This window comes from Pan troglodytes, chromosome 17 (genome assembly GCF_028858775.2).
Source record: "Pan troglodytes isolate AG18354 chromosome 17, NHGRI_mPanTro3-v2.0_pri, whole genome shotgun sequence".
Taxonomy (NCBI): domain Eukaryota; kingdom Metazoa; phylum Chordata; class Mammalia; order Primates; family Hominidae; genus Pan; species Pan troglodytes.
In genome coordinates this window covers 81490425-81513496 of record NC_072415.2, presented here as the reverse complement: position 1 = coordinate 81513496, position 23072 = coordinate 81490425, and positions in this window count along the sequence as shown.

Below are 23072 nucleotides of genomic sequence, written 5' to 3'. Positions count from 1 at the left end.
TTTTTTTAAAATACAATTAAAAAAACAATAAAGAAGTAAAAATATTAAAAATACAGTATAACAACTGTTTATAGAACATTTACTTTGTATTTAGGTATTAATATTATAAGTAATCTGGAGAGATTTAATGTATATGGGGGTGTGTGCATAGATGATAGGCAAATACAGTAGTATACCATTTTATGTAACAGACTTGAGCATTTGTGGATTGTGGTATTCTTGGGAGTCCCGGAACCAGTCCCCTGAGGATACTGAGGGACAACTGTACATCCATGGATTCCTCAATAGAGACACCTCTGGAGAGCGCTGTGGGACCCCCACCCTTAGGAAGAATTGGGATCTCTGACTACATGCAGCTCCCATCCCTTCTCCCCGACCCAGGCAACAACTAACCCTGGCCCTGGGCTTCTAGCAAAGCAAGAACCGATTTATTTTCATCTCTTTTGTATAATGGTCTTCCAATACATTTATGTTTGTAAAAGTAGGTCTATTGACTAAGATAAATGACAAATAAATAAATGAAAAATAATAAGCAGAGAGAAACGCTAGTAGCCTGAAAAGGTAAATTATTGTCCACCCATATGAATATACTTTTAAAATGGCTAAGATTTCTTAAGTGTCATTGTTCTTTACTGCACTTTGCACATTATTTAATTATTGAAAGCACCTATAATGTACACAGTTATCTCAATTTTATTAATTTATAAATTATATTATTAAATTATATATTTATTAAATTCTGACACAGGTAAGTTAAATTGCCTATGGTGTCTTTGATAATAAGTGATAGAGTTACTCCTCTATACTAGTCTTCCCCACACCTAACCTTGGGCTCAAGTACAGGAAATCTGTGTAACTGCTACCATACCTAGGCAACCTAACATCCTAACTGGTTTGAGGATAACGTCCCTGGCAGTAGCCAAGCTATAGAAACAATCTAAGTGTTCTTCTTGGGACAAGTGGCTAACAAAACTGGGGTAGATATTATTGAGTTCTGAAAAAGAATGAGATCTTGCCATTTGCACAACATGGATGAGCCTGGAGGACACTGTGCTAAATGAAATAAGCCAGGCACAGAAATAAAAACAGTGCATGACTTCATCTATATGTCAAATCTAAAATTTAAAAATCAAGTATACAGAGATAGAGAACAAAACAGTACTTAACAGGTACGGGGATGTGGGAAAATGGGGAGATATAAGTCCTAGGTTAAAAAATAGCGGATCCCTAGGAGGGACAGGTCTAGAGGGCTAGCGCACAGCAGGAGGACTACAGGAAATACAATTGTACTGTATGTGGAATTCACACTAAATGAGTAGATTTTACCTGCTCTTGCCACAAAAACAAACAAAATGGGTTACTATGTGAGATGATAGATATGTTAATTTGCTTCATTATGGTAACCTTCCTACTATCAGTATCTCATAACTTCGTGTTACATACCTTAAACATACAAAATTAAAATTTATTTTAAAAATTATGGAAAGAAAAGACTTAACAGCTGGCCTCGAAAATTACCTCCTACCTCAAGGATAACTGTAGAAAGTTTGACCTTTGAGTAATACATTGTGTAATACTGTCTGATAGGATTTTACTAACTAGCAGATGAAGAAGTTACCATGGGTTGGTGTTGTTATGTACTAAATCCCACTCTAGGCATGATATTAGGAGGTTCTACCTCTTTGCCTGGCTCGTTTAATGGATACAAATCTGTACATTATGGATGGCAGTGGGAGCAGACCAACATAGTGCAGGTCTTAAGGCGGCACATGAAGAAAATTTAAAAAGAATTTTGTAAATTTCCTAAAGTGAGTCTGCTTTTTAGTTTACCATGAGATGGCAATTCTAAAGGAGTTCACTGATAAAATGGGAATCGCTGTGAGGCTCACCCACTCTCCCTTTAGCATGCTCCTAGGAGTCAGGCCATGTAGATAAGCTTGGGCTGCATGACCAGCAAAATATGCCAAGTGATGGGCCCCAGACTCAGCACTAGGCTGGTTCTTGATGAACACTCATCCTCCCATAGCCAGAACACATTTCAGTGTACAAAGAGGGCCACACTTTTGCATCTGAAGCTGGAAGCTGCATCTTAAGTATCAAAGGCCTCTGAGAGTTTTACACTGTTAAAATCTCTCCCTGCTCCTTCCTCGAATCCTCTGCTAACACTAATAAGTGTTGTACTTGGTAAGAATTTGGAGCCCTGTACATCTGTGATGAGAATTTGATCCCATTTGATCCCAAGATGCCACAATAAGCATTAAATTATCTAATTAAAGTCCTTTTTCAACATTAGCCTATTATTTTCAAAAATTATAAAATACAGCAAAGAAGAAAAGAGTGATGAGTATATTAGATACAGGAGCTTTTGAGGTGTCCAAAGAAAGTGAGGAAGTAAGAAAACAATAAGACAAGGAAAATATATTTATATAGCATACCAAAATCACATGATAGTAGGCTTTAGGAGCAATGTCAGTCGGTACAAAGCAGAAGAGCCAAATGTTTACCAGAGTGCTGTATAAGTAACACGTTGCATAAAATAATAAAAAAAAATCAATTACAATAATTTAGATCCAAGGTGATGAGAAGAGTGGGTATAAGAAGGAAGAAGAGATAAATATAGGAAGAGGAACAAGTTTAAAGGAATAACCAATATAATTTATTGTTGATTAGATATGTAAAATACCTAGAACTGCTTCAAAAGCAGCACTGAGGCCCTGGGCATGGATTATGTGAGAACGCATTAGTCAATGACAGAGATAGAATGTTTGAATGGAAACCAGGTTAGGGACTGTGGTTGGGGAGGAAGAAAAAAATGAGACATTTAATTTACGGTGACGCTCACTGGAGAAAATGGAATGATAAATGATACAGACTTATTTAAAATAAAGTAACAGTCAACAAGTAAGCCAGAAATAAAACTCAAGACCCTAACACCAAGCATAACGATATCATTATCCAAGAGACATCCTACACACAGGAAATCTTTGAGATAAACATTATATTTTATTTTACAGTTAATGGAGTTAGACGAAGTCTATCTTTCTGAGTGTCAAATCAGTGCACTTTTGTAATCAGGAAATAGATAATATATTACCGGGTTTCCATGAACACACCTAGTAGCCTCATCTGCTATTTAACATCAAGTTTCTTCATCCAAACATACCCACTTTTTATTTTTGGTAAGCTCTTAAAAGCTTTGTTAAAAACATGCAAGGGCTTCTGTGGGGCTCTGGAAGCCTCACCACCTCATGTGCAGTATTAATATTCTAAAGAGGACAGCTTCTGCAAATATTAAATTACACAGGAGTTTCAATGCAGGCCTGCAGCCTCAACTCGTGGGCATGGAGATCAAACGGGCAATTCTGACCTGTGGCTTCTATCAATTTCCAGTGAAAAAAAATCAGTTTTTCATCATTTACTAAAACCCAAATTTCAGGTTCTGGCAAAAAAAAAAAAAAGCATGAGGCACTTTAGAAGTGTTTTGTTTTGCTTTGTTTTAATGCTTGTTGTCCTCATGATTTGTCAGACCATATACATATTAAGATGGAGTCTTGTTCTGTCATCCAGGCTGGAGTGCAGTGATACAATCTTGGCTCACTGCGACCTTTGCCTCCTGGGTTCCAGCGATTCTCCTGCCTCAGCCTCCTGAGTAGCTGGGATTACAGGCGCGCACCACCACACCCAGCTGATTTTTGTATTTTTAGTAGAGATGGGTTTCACCATGTTGGCCAGGCTGATCTCGAACTTCTGACCTCAGGGGATCCACCTGCCTTGGCCTCCCAAAATGCTAGGATTACAGGCGTGAGCCACCACGCTTGGCCTGAACCACCACGATTGGTCTGAACTTATAATTTAGACGTTATACAGCACAGGCTATTCTTTATCTGTAAATTTCCATTGAGAGAAAGGAAGCTACAAATGTCAGAGTTCTCCCACACGCTTTTTCATATTACAGCTCTAAGAATATATCATATGATTGTTTTAAATATAGTGAAAACTGACAGAACTTAAGAAAATAAAATTTAAGAATAATCTAATTTAAGAAAATAATGTAAAGACAAAATTTAAGAAAATAAAAGACATAGTTTACTAAGTTTTCCCTCTAGAGCAAGATAACAAGATCTTATGTTAACAGGTCTTTTTATGACCTATTATCAAGAAGCAGGGTCAGCTTCTTCAAAGGATCACAATCCATCCCCACTGTGAACTAGCAGCAGAGCCCTGCACATAACTCAGAGGAGAGGAAAGTAAAACAGTACTGATATCCAAGCAAGGCAGTCAATCTTCTGAGGTAAGCCATATTCTGATGTAAATGGGAGAATAATAATTTATAAGCATTGATAACTTAACCCAAGAATTCAGTCTTAGAGTATAGTTGGCTGGAATAGAAATTATCCAAGTAACTAAGTTCTGACTAAAGTGGATCCAGGCCTGAAATTAATGAAGAAGGCATCAATGATTCATCTTGACACAACTTTTAATCTCATTCAGACTAAGCTCAATTTAATGCCAAAATTCTCACAACAGGCCCCCAAAAGCTCACTGGCCCTGACATATCGAGTGCCTCTACTTGAGTATTGAACGGATAGAGAATTAAAAGGTTATTGCTCTACTGAATACTTACAGCTATATACTCTTAGTAATCTCCCGTTCCATTCCCCAATCAGATCACCACATGCATTTAGTAACTTTCAGCAATTTTTAGATTAATTTTTTGAAGCCATTCTTACAGATGCACTTGGTATATTTAATGAAGAGCTTTTCTATAAGATCATAATTTTATCATGACATGAATCCAGTGTTCTTGTTAGATTTGTAAACCCACCTTTGTATCACTTTAATTGATTCTTTCATTTATTCCCACGATGTTGCCAGGTAGAGTGTAAACCACATAGTGAGAGTGAAAAATTCTTTGGCTACTTGATACTCTGAAGCAAATATTGACCCTGCAGCCATTGAGAACTAAATATAGATTACATTCAAAGATATTTCTAGTGTGTTAAGACATAGAAAAAGATTTTTAAAAACGTAATATGCAACAGAAAAAATGGTTACTCTATCCATTCACTTTTGCAGATATGTTTTCAAGGTCCGTTTCTGTCACTTTAAAGCAATACTAATTTGAACAATAATTTAGATCTTTGAATGACTGGTTACAACTACATCAGACAGATTTATAAGGTATTAAATGGTGAGGATGTAAAAAATATGCATTGTTAAGAACTGCTAGTACAATATAGAATAGTAGGTATAATAACCACCTTGTCTTATTCCTAAATTTAATAGTGATACTTCCAGAATTCACTATGAGACATGTTTGGTACAGCTGTTGAGACATAAGTTGAATACTATGTAGATATTTTAAGTGTTTAATATGATAAAACTTAATATATGCATAAACCCATGTTACTACCATCCCAATTAAGATACAGAACATTTCAATCATTCCAGAAACTTTACATCTAGTCCTTCTAATCAATTCCTTAAACAGGAAACAACTTATTTGTCCTATTGATTAGTCCTTCTAGTCAATTCCTTAAACAGGAAACAAATAAAGGAATTACTTTATTTTATTACTATAGATTAAGTAATATGTCTTATTTTATTGCAATAGATCACTTTTGCTATTCAAAAATTTAATTATAAGTGAATCATGCACTATGACTTTATAATATCAATGTCTTATGTTCAACATGATATTTTTGAGATTCATCTACGTGGCAGATGCCAACTTGCTCTTTATATCCAACTAGGTCCCATGGACACCCTAAGCCAATAAACATTTCAAACAAAAAATCATGAATCAAATCTTGGATTCTTCAAGCTAAGGAAAATGAAATTGCTTTGCTGAGTGCAATGCATGAAATGTAATTGCTTTGACCCTTTAAGATACAACAGTGAAGCTGAGGATAGTTCTTCAAAATATATTACAGGTACTTGATGGAGAGAGCTGCAAGATGACCACCTTGCAAGGTTCAAAGCGCTGTGTGGGGGTTGCAACTGTAATCAGAACATGACATGGTTCTGCACAAGTGAACCCATAGTCTACTAGTGAAATAGACTAACTAATATGTTAAGAAGCATAATGAGATATTCTATAATTGATATCTAGAAAAAGTTATATGGCACCCAAAAAAGAGATAACTATTTATACCTGAGTGTTTTCAGGGTTAGCCTTTGAATGAAGGAATGAGTTGAAACAATAATGGAAAGATACTAGGTATAAACTAAGCTATATCGCTAATTAAGTTAAATATAGATAACCTGAATGCATGAATTGTCAGCAATTACAAGACTGGATAAAACAGTAATCTCCCAGCAACAAGCAAGAGAGTCCTATAGAAGACCTGACAACAATGATGAATGAGGACAGAGAGAGAAAACACTGCGATCCTTGATGTTATCATTGACTCACTTGAATCCTGCTTTGACATTGACTTCCAAGTAGGTGATACAATTAACTGCCTTAATGGTTTAAGGCACTTGGAAGGGCTTTTGGTGCTCTTGCAATTGAAACCATTACAACATAACACATATAGAAAGAGTATCCGTTAAAAATTTTTTGAAACAAAAGAAGAATGAGTGAAGGAAGAAAGGAAGGAAGGAGAGAAGGAAGAAAAGAAAGAAAGGAAGGAAGAAAAGAAGTCTCAAGAACTCAGATGTCTTGATTTATACTAGTTGAAAAATGGCCAAACTACTTATTTGCACCATGAATTACGTATATATATATGTAATTATATATATATATGATTTTTGTACTTCTTAAACTCAGTTTAAAATTATATATAATTAAATATAATTACAGATACAATTAAACTCAGTTTAAAATTATATATATAATTATATATATATAATTTTAAACTGAATTCAAGAAGTACAAAGTACAAAATCCCTTTCATTGTACATTTTTTTAATAGATGTACCTTTAAAGTAGAGTGATATTTTCAGAGTAATCAATATAATCTTGGGTTTAGAGACTTCATGTTGGGTGAATATATTCTTATCTGATAAGAAAGATGAAATAATAACACATTCTTTGAATGTTTCCAGATGATAACATTTGTAATATGAGGCCAAATAATTTGGTTTGTTATCGTCTTACACAGGTTATTCAAAGCAGCAGGATTAGAGGAAGCAGAGAACTAGTTTTTAATTTGAATACATCATCGAAGCACCCCAATTAGCCACCTGCATTCCTGCAGTATTTTTTCAGCATGTAATCAAAAGAATATTATTTACTTTGATGATTAATAAAAATGGTCTGCCAAGTGTTTGCTCTTTAATGGGAAAATAATGGGCAACATTAAGGAAAAGAAACACTATCCATATGCATGATCTTTGAGACATTTCCATTCATTCAGAAGCTGACTCTGTCACTGTAAATGGCAAACAATCAGAAAATGAAAATAAAATTCTTCTACAAATTATCTTTCATCTGAGAATATTGTTGGACCCTACAGATAACTTTATTAATATGTTTATAGATCTGTGGAACAGTTATCAGCTAATACGGGAAGAAGTCTAAGGTAGCGTCAACTCTAAAGTTAAGGAATTACCTCTACCTTGGTCAAGACGAAGTCTTTATTGCATCCAATTAAGTAAGATGTTTCTTCATTTCCTTCTGATCTCCATCTTGTCTACTTTCTCTGTGTTAATGTTTGTTTGCTGACCAAATCTCTGTTCTGTCCTTCATACTTCATGATTAAAAAATTCCAACTCCAGCTACATGACCTGGGTTTATAATCATGACCTTTCTTCATAATCTGCCATACCATACCATCATCCCTCTGATGTTATCTCCTGCTATAGTGCCCCCAATTCACCCTGCTAGGGGTGACACAGAGCTATCTTGATTATGACAAATTTGCCTAAATGGCTACTCCCTCCACCCACACACAAGTCCACATCAGAATCCTTGTGTTTACTCTCTATTACGTCTGGAATAGCCTCCATAAATATGTCTTTGTGGACCAGCTTCTGCTTCAATTTTGTCTATGGCCAAATATCAAAATTATTATTTCCAAATTTCAAATTTCAAACATTGAACTCTTCTTTATTTCACCAAACCCACTCCACCAGAACACTCCCCCGTATCCCTCATTTCTCCTCTATTTTTCTCATATATCATATATAGATTCTTCAGAAATCCTGGCAGCACTGCCTTCAAAATATATCCAGAATTTAAACACTTCACACCACTTGTGTGACTACAAGGCTAATCTGATCCACTATCTCTCCTCTCCTATACTGTTATAATTACTGGCCAAGAGTTGTCCCTTTTGCCATGGTGATTCAAAGCAATAGCTAAGCAATTCCTCAAAAAAAGTCCCTATGCACACACCCCGACGTAATGCAAAATAAAAGCCAACATATCCCAATATCTTCGAATGCCTTATGTAATATGCACTAGGATTTGCAGGTCCTAGAACACCCCCCCAACCCACCTCCATACACACACCCCATAAAATACTGCTGTTCCTACCCACTAAGCTCCAGCCACATTAATCTTCTTGGTCTTCACTGATTACATTAAGGACCCTCTGGAATTGTGACCTTCCCACTAGCTATTTTTCCCATCTTCTGCATAAAAAGTTCATCCTCCGTATATGTACTTAGTGAACTCCCTAAGAATTGTTCAAGGCTTTGCTCAAATATCCCCATCTCAATGAGGCTTCCATGTGATTTTAGACAAACACTCAAAGAATGACTAATTCTTATTTTTTGATGATTTTCCAGAAAATAGAAACAAAGGGAGCATTGGCCAGATCATTTAATGACACTGGTATAATCATATTTCTAAAATCAGAAAACTACAAAACCTTAGAAATAAATTATAGGTTCACTCTATGTATGAAGATAGACCCAAAAATTCCCCAAACAGTACTCCATAGAATATTCTAATTTTGTATTAAAATATATAAAATATAAACTAAAGTTTATTTCAGGGATTCCAAGAAGGGTTCAATGTAAGGATATGCCTTGTACCATATTAAAAAATGAAAGAACAAATACTTAAGCAATACAGAATAGGCATTTGATAAGACAAAGCAAGTGTTATGAGGAAAACAAAAGTCCACTGCTGTGAAACTAACCGTTAAAAAATAAGAATAAAGGAAGGCAGCCAGGCACAGTGGCTCACTCCTGTAATCCAAGCCCTTTGGGAGGCCATGGTGGGTGGATCACCTGAGATCAGGAGTTCAAAGTACACCAGCCTGGTCAACATGGTGAAACCCCATCTCTAATAAAAATACAAAAATTAGCTGGGCATGGTGGTGCGCACCTGTAATCCCAGCTACTCAAGTCTGAGGCTGGTAGATCGCTTGAGCCCAGGAAGTGGAGGTTGTAGTGAGCTGAGATTGTGCTACTGCACTCCAGCCTGGGCAACAGAGTGAGATTCTGTCTAAAAAAAAAAAAAAAAAAAAAATCATAAAATAAAGAGTAAAGGAAGGCAAGGTGTTTGACCCACCAGATACCAGCATATGTTACAAGGCAATTATAATAAAAGAAGTGAAGTATTAGTGATAAGAAGATGTAACAACATGAAGAGATAAAAGCCAGACTGACACAGTTAACATGGAAACATTCTGTATGGTAGAGGTGATATGACAACATAATGATAAAATTATACGTTGTTCAGTGGTCTGTTAGGGAAATATTATCTCTTTGTATCAAAAATGAAAAAAGTTTTCTTTGAACACCACATGCAAGGGTGCACTCCAGTGGATTTAATGCTGAATATGCTATACATGAATGTTAATGGAAAAAGGGGACTGGTAAAAAAATAATAATAATAAATAAATTTTAAAAAAACACACACACGGAAGAGAATCATATTGACTTAGGTATATTTGTTAAAGAAACACAAAAACTATAGAAGGCTAGAAGGCATAACACATTTGGTAAGTTTTATTTCATAATGCTTAAGGATAATAGTTGTATATTAAAAGAAGACATGATATTAGCACTATATTAAAAGGGTTACTAGTATAAACACATAACTTAGCAACCCAGTTAGAAAAAAAAAAGAACACAAAATATGAGCATGTAATTTTAGAAACAGTAACACACAAAGCCACAAGCATATAAAAAATGCTTAAAATTGGGGGTGATTAGAAAAAAAATTAAAATTTCAATGAGTAATCGCTTTCCCTAATTAGAGTTCTAGGGTAGAGATGTGCTGACATTGTAATCCTAGTGGCAAGCTGGCAGCAGTGTAAAGTGGGGCACAGTTCAGGAGGATAATAAGAGTGTGTATGCAGAGCCTATGAACTAGAAATTGTGCTCCAGAGAATGTATCTCAACAATTTCTGACTCCTGTTTATAAAGGAACAAGTACAAAGATTTTTATTACAACAGTAATTTTAGTTCTTGGAATTTGAAGGCAACTTGATTGTCCTACTGGAGAAAAAGAAAAAAGATAGACAGTAGTTGGTTTGTGTACATTCTGGACATATGAGAAAGCAAGCACTTAGAAATATATATTACAGCATGGTTATGTCTGAAAAATATAAATAAAGTGAAACTGAAATACAATGAGTTTATATAACACATGATTTCTTAGAAAACTAAAATTGAAAAATAGTTGGAAAGAAAAACAAACACATGACTAAAATACACTTTTAGAAAGAGCATAAGCAAACTAAGAGATTAAGTACAATAAAATGACAGCAGTATATAGTGGTGGGGAACCAGAATGGTTTTAAGGGAAATAAAAATTAATACATAAATCCAATGATAATGGAGACTTGCAGGAACCAATAATTTTATTTATTTATTTATTTTTATTCTATTTTATTTAGAGATGGAGTCTCACTCTGTCACCCAAGCTGGAGTGCAGTGTATGATCTCAGCTCACTACAACCTCCGCCTCCTGGGTTCAAGCGATTCTCCTGTCCCAGCCTCCTGAGTAGCTGGGACTACAGGTGCATGGAACCACGCCCAGCTATGTTATTTTTGGATTTTTAGTAGAGATGGGGTTTTGCCTTGTTGGTCAGGCTGGCCTCAAACTCATGACCTCAAGGGGTCCACCCACCTCAGCCACCCAAAGTGCTGGGATTCTAGGAGTGAGCCCCCGTACCAGGCCAGGGACCAAAAATTTTAATGGACCATCAACTGAAGAGTATGATGATCTAAACCCTTATTCAGAGCTGAACGATAAAGAGATGAGCTATGTTATTTCTCCAGTCTTCTAAGGTGCAGACACAAAAATGGAATTTCATTTGCAAGGGTTTCATCAGGAGAAATTCCTGTGAGAATAAATGGAGTGGGGACAGAGAAAAGGAAAGAGTCATCAGACCATGATTTAATCTGACTCTGAGGGAAAGAAACACATTTTAGGTGGAAGTGTCCTAGACTAATAGGCAGTCTAAGAAAAGATCAGCAAGGTGAGGTCGTATCTTCCCAGAAAGAGCCTGGCTTAGACCCTCACCCAGGCTCAGCCATTGGCTGCAAGCGGCCTGTGGTCTCATGTAGACATGATGTCGGGATTCTAAAGGTGATAGCTGGAGCTCTCTGTCTACTAAGCAATGTGTGACGGGGAAAAAAGAAAACACGGAGCATTTGTCTTCTTTAAATCATCTTGACTTTTTATCATCTTCTCCCCTCAAATATCATAGCCCAAGCTGGAAAGTTTCTGATTACAGATCAGCCATATAAAAGAGGTTTGTCTGAGACACATGTGCAAAATCATCCTCAAAATATGGGTTCATTTATCACAAATGCGAAGATGGAGGCTAAATCCATTTCTATAACAATCTTAGAATTTGCAAAATTCCAGAGAAGAACAGAAAGAGAAAATATACAGAAAGTCCCAGAACCTCATGAAAACATTTCAACTGCAGTGTCACAAAAATTCCTTTCTAAGTACCATAAAAGAAAAGTGCGTGACACTTCCACCTTCAAAAATTATCTTGGAAAATTTTTTTTCACACCATTTGATCTCTATATTCAGGCAAATATAGTAATAGTCAAAGCCTACATTTTCCAACCCAGAAAAGAAGTCAAGACTTTTTGCTTAGAAGGTGAAAGAATGGATCAGTGATTGCTGGTGTCAATTCCATGTGGATCACCACAAGTTTTAATGCAAAGTTCAGGAGGATGATATCATTTTAAATCTGAAATACACTGTTATCCATGTGCCATGCAAGGGCTGTCAGTCACTAACTTTGTGGTTTTATGCTACGGGAAACTGACAGGCTATATACAAGGGACAGACGTGATGACTGTGAAGCAAATCTGAAATTGACTTGATGTTTTTGAAGATGACCAAAATCCACTTCTATTTTTGAATTTCCAGCCATACCACAGATTTTTTTCAATGTTTTGATTAGGGCTTAAGGAAGCTTACACTAAACATTGCCTAGCTTCTTGCCCAGATGGTTGTTAATAATTACCCAAAATAGGTAACCTCATGAAATGATCTAGTTGGAAGAGGAATTCATTACATGGAATAATAATAATAGCATTAATTTGGGTGTATTTAGTTCTCACATTGCCTCACTGCATGCACACAGTCAACATTTTGTAGTTATTATTGTGATGACTATCAAAGAAAGAAAATTTTTAAAAAATTAATAAGGATTGTGAGACTAAGTTTGTCTCATGTAAAGTAACAGCCGATTTGAGTTCAATACTTTGAAGTCCAAAGACTGTAGTACTAATCACCACTGTACAGTGCCTTCTCTAATCAAATATTTTATTTAGGACATGAAAGAAAATGGCTTAGCATAAAAAAGAATGAGATCATGTCCTGTGCAGCAACATAGATGTAGCTGGATGTCATCATCCCAAGCGAATTAACACAGGAAGAGAAAACCAAATACCACAGGTTCTCATTTTTAAGTGGGGGCTAAATATTGGGTACTCATGGACACAAAGATAAGAACAGTAGACACTGGAGACAAATAGAGGGGGGAGGTTGGGAGGGGGGCGAGGGTTGGAAAACTGTCAGGTACTATGCTCACTACCTGGATCACAGGATCATTTGTACACCAAACCCCAGCGACACACAATTTATCCACGCAACAAACCTGCACATGTACGCCCTGAACCTAAAATAAAAGTTGAAAGGAAAAGAATTGGCTTAGAACTTTGAATGTATAAGAGATAACATGTAAATAAAGGCAACCCCTGAAACACAGTGTCTTCACTTCTAGTATGATGAGCCTTACATTACAGTTTTGAGTATATTTTGTCAAGGTATCACCCACTGAAAAAAAAATTGAGAAGTGCAAAATTTGACCTATGTCAAATCACAGGTATTTTTACAGAAAGAACAATTCTCATCCAAGAGGACTCCTCTTCCAAGATAAATATTTTTTTAAAGAGATTACTGCTTTCCTCTGAGAAAACTGAGCTGTAAACATGGATTGTCATTTGGAAAAATTATAGACCAGTTAAAATCTGACAATCTTCATTTATTAAGCTTTGGCACTCACAAACTATTGTAATTTCCCAAACATTTGCATTACATATGTCCAAGGGAAGAAGTAGATTGTTAAAGTTTTTGAATTGTAGCAATCTGTGGGGTCATTACTCTCACTGCCAAATGTATTCTTCTGATTAATTTTGGGTTTTACACACCATTTGGTGCATTTATTTCACCAGAATATAAGTATGGATTTCCATATTAAATTGAAATTGTCAGCTTTAAAATTAAAGCTTCAATACAACCTATCTAAAATCTTCTAACAGACGGGTAGTTGATTCATATCAGCATTCCAGTCAGTCACTTGTACTATATGTAGAAAAATCAATAGTAACAAACACACAGCCACAAATACACACCAACATATAGACCTTTTCCTTCCGAACTATTAAAGAAATGGTCATTTTTTATAAAGTTACTTACAGGCATTTACAGTCTTGTAAACAAAATTTTATTTTGCATTAATAGTTATTATTTACTTTGATAAAAATCCATGAATGCCACCTTTGTGTAAAACACTTTGCAGCAATACTAGAAGACATACAAGTAAGTAATCTAGGTCTTGACCTTGAGATATTTACAGTGACATGAATGTGTAAGACAAATAACCTAAAAGACAATGCGAAGTTTACAAAAAGTTAATTAAAATAAAAAGTAATATTTTATATGGATTACGGGAAATTATTAATAGATAATACTTTGATAAGCCCTGAAAGATAATAAAAATGTAACAGTATAAAAGACACGTTTAAATTAAACTTATAGAGAGCCTCTTTGGTATTAAAACACTATTAAATTGATTATTCCTTCTGATTTTCCATATAATAGAAAACACTTTTGTGGTGAATGAATGTTATCCTATATTAGATTGATCTGAAAGCACATACACCCATGCAACACACACACACACATATTCACATGCACACATATGTGCACACACATATACGCACATACACACACACATCCTTGGCGCTCTTTATGTAGCCTCTCCTAACTTAGGTATTCAGCATCATCCACTCTATACCAGAGAAGAAGGTTTTTAAAATGCTGAGTAAGAAAAAATTATTATATTTTATGATAATACATTATCACTTGATAAACATAAGGGACACCATATAGTAAGCATACGATTATAACAGATTGCCAGAACAGTGAGCAAATAGAATTTAAACTATATATGTATTTAAGCTAATATTTATGGCTTTACGAATAACTAATAGAAACTTTTGATAAATTAAGAAGTAGACTCACTTCAGGAAGATAATTTGTAAATGTAATAAAGCTTTTTGAAAATGTCCTAAACTTATTTCTACTATCTTAATATATACAGTAATGAAAATGTAATAACAGCCAAATAATTTGATAATAAACATATTATTCAGTCTATTATCTCTCTTTGTTTAGCTATAAACAGGTAATTTCCCTATTTAACAAATATACAAGAGTCTCCAAGAATTATTCTTATGCCTCTATATATCCTTGATTTAGTTAAATGAAAAATTAATAATTACTCCCAAAGCTTGTATTAATCATAACTTCATTGCCAGGATGATGTAGTTATTTGAAATATAACTGATTCTGACATTGAAATAATGCAGTCTTACAGAAACAATGTAAAATGCATCCAGCTTATAAAAATTACACAGTAATCCTTCAGTAGTATCATGGGAGAAGTATTTCCAGGAATACCCCAAAATAAGGATATAAAAATCTGCATATACTTAAGTCTGTTATGTAAAATAGCATAATATTTGAACATAACCTACATACATCCTCTCATATACTTTAAATCATCTCTAGATTACTTATAATACCTAATACAATATAAATAATATATAAATAGTTGTGATACTATATCGGTTTAATTTGTTTTTTTAATTGTTGTATTGTTTTTAATTATTTTTTGAATATTTGTTACCCATGGTTGGTTGAACATATGGATGCAAATGAAGGGCCAAGAGATAAGGAAGGCTAACTGTACATCTCTTACTTTATGGTAAGAAAAATTATTATTATAATTTATCTTCATCAGTCCTCAACAAAGAATTGTTTAAAAAATATTTACTGGTTACATCACACTGAAAATCTCCTTCTCGACACTAAAAATATCTATTATGTTTAAGTAAAAGAAAGCTAATATTTAAAAAATAACATGGAGTAACATCAACTAATTATTGATTCTATTTTAAAATAAAAAATTTATAAAATAAACATTTAACACATGTGCATTAAAATGATCGCACCATAAATACTTACTTAAATTTGAGTCATTTTCTCTATTTTGACAAGGGGTAGACTTCAAATTAAGTGTAAAGATTAATACATGATAGAACCTGCAAACTAAACCAGGGCCTATGGTACTTCAGTTTCTGATAATTCTAGAAATGTAATTTACTGGAAAATTTCCATTCATATAAAAGTAATGCATATATCATTTGGCAACTGTAGGTAGAATAAAACAAAATTTGTTTTACTATAGCTTATAAAGTTTGACAGACTAGTAAATTGATCTGGCCATTATTTCTCTCTGATTGTGGACACAGACTCAGAATCCATCTTAAAGTGCATCTCCAGGCAGTTATTACTAATCTATCAATGTTGACATATGAAATGGAAATTTTCCACACTGGGTGTTTGTCCCTTTATGAAAATACTAAATAGCACATGTCCCACCAGGAAGAGTATGGCCATTCTCACCAGAGCCTTCTTCATTTATTTTCTCTTTCAGCCCCCTGCGTATGTGTTCTCTGGTTTAGAATTTGGTGGGGATGTCTACGTGGAGATATTGACTTGACATTTATTAAAAAAAGAAGAAAAGACTGCAAAGGAAAACTCACAAAATTCACACATCCTGACTGTGTACGAATAATATGATGAGACACCCAAATGCATTCAGCAGCCTTTCTGTGAAATAATATGCCAATCTTTAAGGAAAAAAAGTTTCTGGCTTTCCACAGGAGACATAAAGCATGAATATATTTTTATGTATTTTTTTAATTAGCAAATAACATTGTATGATTTTGTTGTATACAACATGGCATCCTGAAGTATATATACAATGACTAAATCTAGCTAATTAACAAAGGCATTACCTCTCATAGTTATCATTGTTGTGCTGAGAGTATATAACACTCATTCTTTTTATATTTTTAAAGATATTATATATTGTCATTATCTATAGTCACCTTGCTGTACAGAGATCTGAAATGTATTACTTCTGTCTAACTGTACCTATGTATTCCATGACCAACATCTCCCTATCTCATTTCCTCTAAAAACCCCAGCCTCTGGGAACCATCATTTTCCTCTCTACTTCAATGAAATGAACTTTTTTTCAATTTCATGTATCAGTGAAAGATCATGTGGTATTTGTATTTCTTTGCTTGTCTTATTTTCCGTAACATAATGTCTTCCAGGTTCATCTATGTGTTTACAAATGGTAGAACTGCATTTTCTTTCAGGCTGAATAATATGCCATTGTGTATATATTATATATTTTCTTTATCCGTTCACCCACTGATGGACCTTTAGGTTAATTCCATATCTCAGCTACTGTGAATAGTATTACAATAAACATGAGAAAGCAGTTATTTGGGGCATCCGATTTCATGTCCTTTGCATATATACCCAATAGCGGGATTGCAGAACCATAGAGTACTTTCTATTTTTCATGTTTTTAGAAATAGAGTTTTTCATAATGACTGTACTAATTTTCATTCCCATCAACTGTGTATAACTGTTCCCTTTTCTCCATATTGTTGTCAATATATATCTTTTGTCTTTTAATAATAGCTATTTGAACTGGGATGAGGTAGTATTTCATTGTCGTTTTTGATTTGTGATGTTGAGTATTTTTTACTTATCTGTTGGCCATTTGTACATTTTCTTTTAAGAAATGTCTATTCAGGTCTTTTGCCTATTTTTTAATTAGGTTATTATTATCATTGTTATTATTTTTGCACAAGCTAGTGGTATCACACTATCTGACTTCAAAATAGACAACAAATTATAGTAACAAAAATAGCATGGGATTGGCATAAAAACAGCTACATAGCCCAATGTAACAAGACACAGAGCCCAGAATAAACTGCGTTTACAGCCAATTGTTTTTTGACAAAAATACGAAGAATGCACACTGGGAAAAGGAGAGTTTCTTTAATAAAAATTTTGAGAAAACTAGATATCTACATGCAGAAGAATTAAATTAAACCTTATCTCTTTGCCTATAAAAGTCAACTAGAAGTGGAGTAAGAAATTAAATGTAAGACCTGAAACTATGATAGCACTAGAAGAAACACAAGGACAATGCTTCATGCAGTTGGTCTGGGCAAGAATTTTTTGAATATATCATCACAAACCTAGGCAGCAAAAACAAAAATAGACTAATGGGGTGACAGCAAACTAAAAATCTTCCACACAGCAAAAGAAACAATCAACAAAGTGAAAACAGAATTACATAATAGAAGAAAATATTTGAAACTATACATCTCACAAGGAGTTAATATCCCAATATATAAGGGAGTCAAAGCACAGACTTAAAATCTTAGTGTAAACTATCTATTTAACTTTTTTAAACAATTAGACTTCATTAAATTAACTTCATTGTTATCTATTTTATTAGTTTTTAAGAATACGTCTTTCTTATTATTTTGGAAAGATTTTTTCTCAAGGGCAATTTAGAAGTTTTTTCTCATATAATTCTGATAAATTGACTGTGTAAAACATTTGTTACATGAAAGCAAGCAGAGTCTAAAAAAAAAAGTCAGATGGCAAGTAAAATTTTCATGAAAATGAAAGGCACCTCCAAAGCACCATTTGCATACATCAGTGTGCTAATGCTACTTTCCCAATATCACCTACAGCTTCTTACATCTCTAATGGAAATTGAATGAATTGACAGATTATTAGCTTGTAGGAGCCTTAGTAGAGAATAAAATCTTAGCAGGTTTAGCATATTCTGTGGCAGCAGTACACAATACTAAAGTAGCTAAAGAGTCTTGGCTTGTCTGCTTAAGTGCATATATCTTATTTTAATATTTTTAGTGCCATTTTCCAAATTAAATATTGAAGTGGTCTTGTTTTCACTGAATAGAATAAGAAATGGCCCCTTTGCATTAGGACTGGGAAAGAAAACATTTCTACTTAAAAAGCATTAGCGATGCAATGTGGTGCGTTTTTGAGTTGCATTTTATCAATTTATTTGACTTGAAATACAGCAACATATAAATGTTAGTAGTCACTAAGCACATGGCAGGCAGGTGCAGCATGCTTTGCCAGTGGAGAGCTGACATTTTTATGAGATTGCTCAGCTGGAATGGCAAAGGAGCATTGGAGAAGTAAGAGAGAAACAGCTGTCACCCACTCATTTTATTTTCAATTGTAGTATCTTGAAGGGAAAGAAATTACATTAAAATGAAATATCTATCATGATTGAGATAGAGGCATTATATCCATGCTGTTTGAATCCATTACCTTTACATTGAAAGAATTTTAAATGCATAATAATATGTCTTATCAGGATATATTCAGAGAAATATGTGTTTATTGAGCTGAAATGCATTATATATTATATATGGTAACCACAATCTAAAATTACATGTTTTTTTTTCTTTGTGATAATGCGAATACCTTAATTGATCCTCATTCTCTTTTCCAGTACCTCTTTTGACAAATGCTAGGCATGGTTAAGAGAACAATGTAAGATTCTAGAATAAAGAAATGCAAAGAAAAATACATGTTACCCAAACTGATAATCTTGTCATTTGAAATAAGCAACTGAGCTAGTGGATCAATCAAGTACACCAAGAAAACAAACCAATATAGAGAAACTCTGATAAAGAGACTACAATGGGGGGTTGGTTACAAAAAGGACAAACTACTAAGGAGGACAGAGTATTCGGCAGTCTTCCAGAAGGACAAATGCTTTAGGATTTGAAATATATAATTCTATTGCAAAAGTGAAAATAAAATCATTCCTAATAAAATATATTTGAGAAGCATTATGAAAAGGTATAAATTAATTACATATAAGTGGGAAACAGAAGAAAACCTCTTTTGTAAAACCAAGTGAAAATGATTGCCAATGATGTTTATAAAGAGATTTGAAGGCTGGGTGCAGTGGCTCACACTTGTAATCCCAGGACTTTGGGAGGCTGAGGCGGGCAGATCACCTGACATCGGGATTTTGAGACCAGCTTGACCAACATGGAGAAACCCCGGATCTACTAAAAATACAAAATTAGCTGGGCATGGTGAGACATGCCTGTAATCCCAGCTACTCAGGAGGTTGAGGCAGGAGAATCACTTGAACACTGGAGGCAGAGATTGCAGTGAGCCGAGATCACACCATTGCACTCCAGCCTGGGCAACAAGAGTGAAACTTCATCTCAAAAGAACAACAACAAAAATAAATTAAAAAATAAAGAGATTTGAAATCATAGACTGGAGATGATTGAGTGGGTCACAATGTTATCTTTGTTTCTGCAGCTTACCTCTAACCTTACCCCCACAACCAAGACAAATCCAAGATTATGAAACTTTGGTTGGCAAAGACTTTGTGATTTTATTGAGAGCATAATGTAGGACAAGTGGCTTTCAGAAAAATGACATCAGAGAAAGAATGGATGTACCACTTTTACATTAAAATAATTCTACCAAATTAGAAATGCATGTATTATGATATTATAGAAGAAAGTAGTGAATACCCAGAAATAGGGGATTTCTTGAGCTCCTCTCTTCCATCTATTTTGAGTTACATCTTATACCTCCTTTCTGTAGAGGGATTGGACTTGAGATTTAAAAGAAAAAATTATTGATTCACTGAAGATTCTTGTTCTCAAGTCAAAAAAGGAGCCTCAACAAAAGCAAAATAAAAGGAACCATGGAAAGAGAAGAGGAGAGGAAATCTTCAGAAAAAAGCAGCAGCCTCCAGAAGCACCATTTGAAAGATTTTGGTAGAAAGGCTGTAAAGGAGAGACGCAGCTAACCTGGACATATGATGATTTACATCTCACTCACAAACCTGGAGCTGTCAGCCAAGTTCTGATGAAACAATCTCTTGGAATGATTATGTACATCTTTGCAAAAAATGGAAAACTTTTTTCCCAGATCTCATCATCATAAATAAGAGAGAAATAGCTTTATTGTGAATTACACCTCAATGAAGAGATGTAGGCCTAGACAGCAACAGGCTACGTGACTGAAAAAAAAAAAGTAACTGATGTTAATCAGTCTGACTTCTATGTTTTCCAAGGTTATTTAGAGATCAATTTTTGAAAAAGAAAAGCATTTAATGAACTAATTTACTCAGTAATAATAAAATGCAGGCATAAAAGATAATGCAAATATCTGTTGAATAACTAATATAAGCCAGGCCTTATTATAGGTGGGGATATAGCAGTAAATAAAATAGACAAAGGCCTGTCCATATGTTGATTATATACCAGTGGGGATGTGCTACATATAACAAATGGGAATAACATGAATCAGGAGGAAGAAAAGCAAGAGGAAGAAAAATGGTGCAAACTGCAAAGCTACCTGAGAGAAACGACAATAAGCTGTCAAACAGATATCTCACAAGTTGAGCATGTATTGCTTTGATAAATTTGCTTCCATGGTAGTATCACCCAATAAAAATGAACTTCTTAGAGATAAAAAATTAAACAAATTCATTACTTTAAAAGTGAAATTAAATTTATTAATTCACAATAAAAGGACAACCTATTATCATATATTCTCTCTCCAGGCAAAGGTTAAAGTAGCATTTTTAAAGAAATATTTATTTTTAAGTTACGGAGTACACATGCAGGATGTGCAGGTTTGTTACATAGGTAAACGTGTGCCTTGGTGATTTGATGCACCTATAAACCCATCATCTAGGTATTAAGCCCAACATGCATTAGCTATTTTTCCTAATGTTCTCCCTCCCCCGACCCTACCCCACACCAGGCCCCAGTGTGTGTTGTTCCCTCTCTCTGTCCATGTGTTCTCATTGTTCAATTCCCACTTATAAGTGAGAACATGTAGTGTTTGGTTTTCTGTTCCTGCTTCAGTTTGCTGAGGATAATGGCTTCCAGCTCCATCCACGCTACAAAGGACATGATCTCATTTTTTATGGTTGCATAGTATTCCATGGTGTATATGTACCATATTTTCTTTATCCAGTCTATCACTGATGGGCATTTGGTTTATTCCAAGTTTTTCCTATGGTGAATAGTGCTGCAATTAACATCTGCATGCATATATCTTTGTAATAGAATGATTTATATTCCTTTGGGTATATACTCAGTAATGGGATTACTGGGTCAAATGGTATTTGTGGCTCTAGATCTTTGAGGAATTGCCACACCATCTTCCACAATGATTAAATTAATTTACATTCCCACCAACAGTGTAAAAGCATTCCTATTTCTACACAACCTTGCCAGCATCTGTTGTTTCTTGACTTCTTAATAATGGCCATTCTGACCGGCATGAGATGGTATCTTATTGTGGTTTTGATTTGCATTTCTCTAATGATCAGTGATATTCAGCTTTTTTTCATATGTTTGTTGGCCGCATAAATGTTTTCTTTTGAGAAGTGTCTGATCATGTTCTTTGTCCACTTTTTAATGTTTTGTTTTGTTTTGTTTTTTGTAAATTTGCTTAAGTTCCCTGTAGATTCTGGATATTAGACCTTTGTCAGATGGATAGATTGCAAAAAATTTCTCCCATTCTGTAGGTTGTCTGTTTACTCTGATGATAGTTTCTCTCTCTCTCTCTCTTTTTTTTTTCTTTTTTTTGAGACAGAGTGTCACTCTGTTGCCCAGGCTGGAGTGCAGTGACACGATCTCAGCTCACTGCAAGCTCTGCCTCCCGGATTCACACCATTCTCCTGCCTCAGCCTCCCAAGTAGCTGGGACTACAGGCATCCGCCACCACGCCCAGCTAATTTTTTGTATTTTTAGTAGAGACGGAGTTTCACCGTATTAGCCAGGATGGTCTTGATCTCCTGACCTCGTGATCTGCCCACCTCGGCCTCCCAAAGTGCTGAGATTAGTTTCTTTTGCTGTGTAGAAGTTTTTTAGTTTAATTAGATCCCATTGGTCAATTTTTGCTTTTATCCCAACTGCTTTTGGTGATTTTATCACAAAATCTTTGCCTGTGGCTATGTCCTGAATGGTATTGCCTAGGTTTTTCTTCTTATAGTTTTGGGTTTTACATTTAAGTCTTTAATCCATCTAGAGTTCGTTTTTGTACAAGGTGTAAGGAATGGGCCCAGTTTCAATTTTCTGCATATGGCTAGGCAATTTTCCAAACACCATTTACTAAATAGGAAATCATTTCCCCATTGCTTGTTTTTGTGAGTTTTGTTGAAGATCAGATGGTTGTAGATATACAGTTAAAGTAGCCATTTTTCACTAATCACTGTCTGTATTCAAAGGCTTATACTACTTGTGGATTGTATGAGAATTTTCCAACACACTATTTTTCCACCCCAGCTTTTAACTTATTGTTATCATACATTTTGCTTTTATATACATTATAAAACACATACTACATTAAAATATGATTTTTGTTTAAGCAGTCAATTACCTTTTAAAGAAATTTGAACAAGAAAAATATTTATATTTATTCCCACATTTTATCTTTTTTTATATTCTTCATT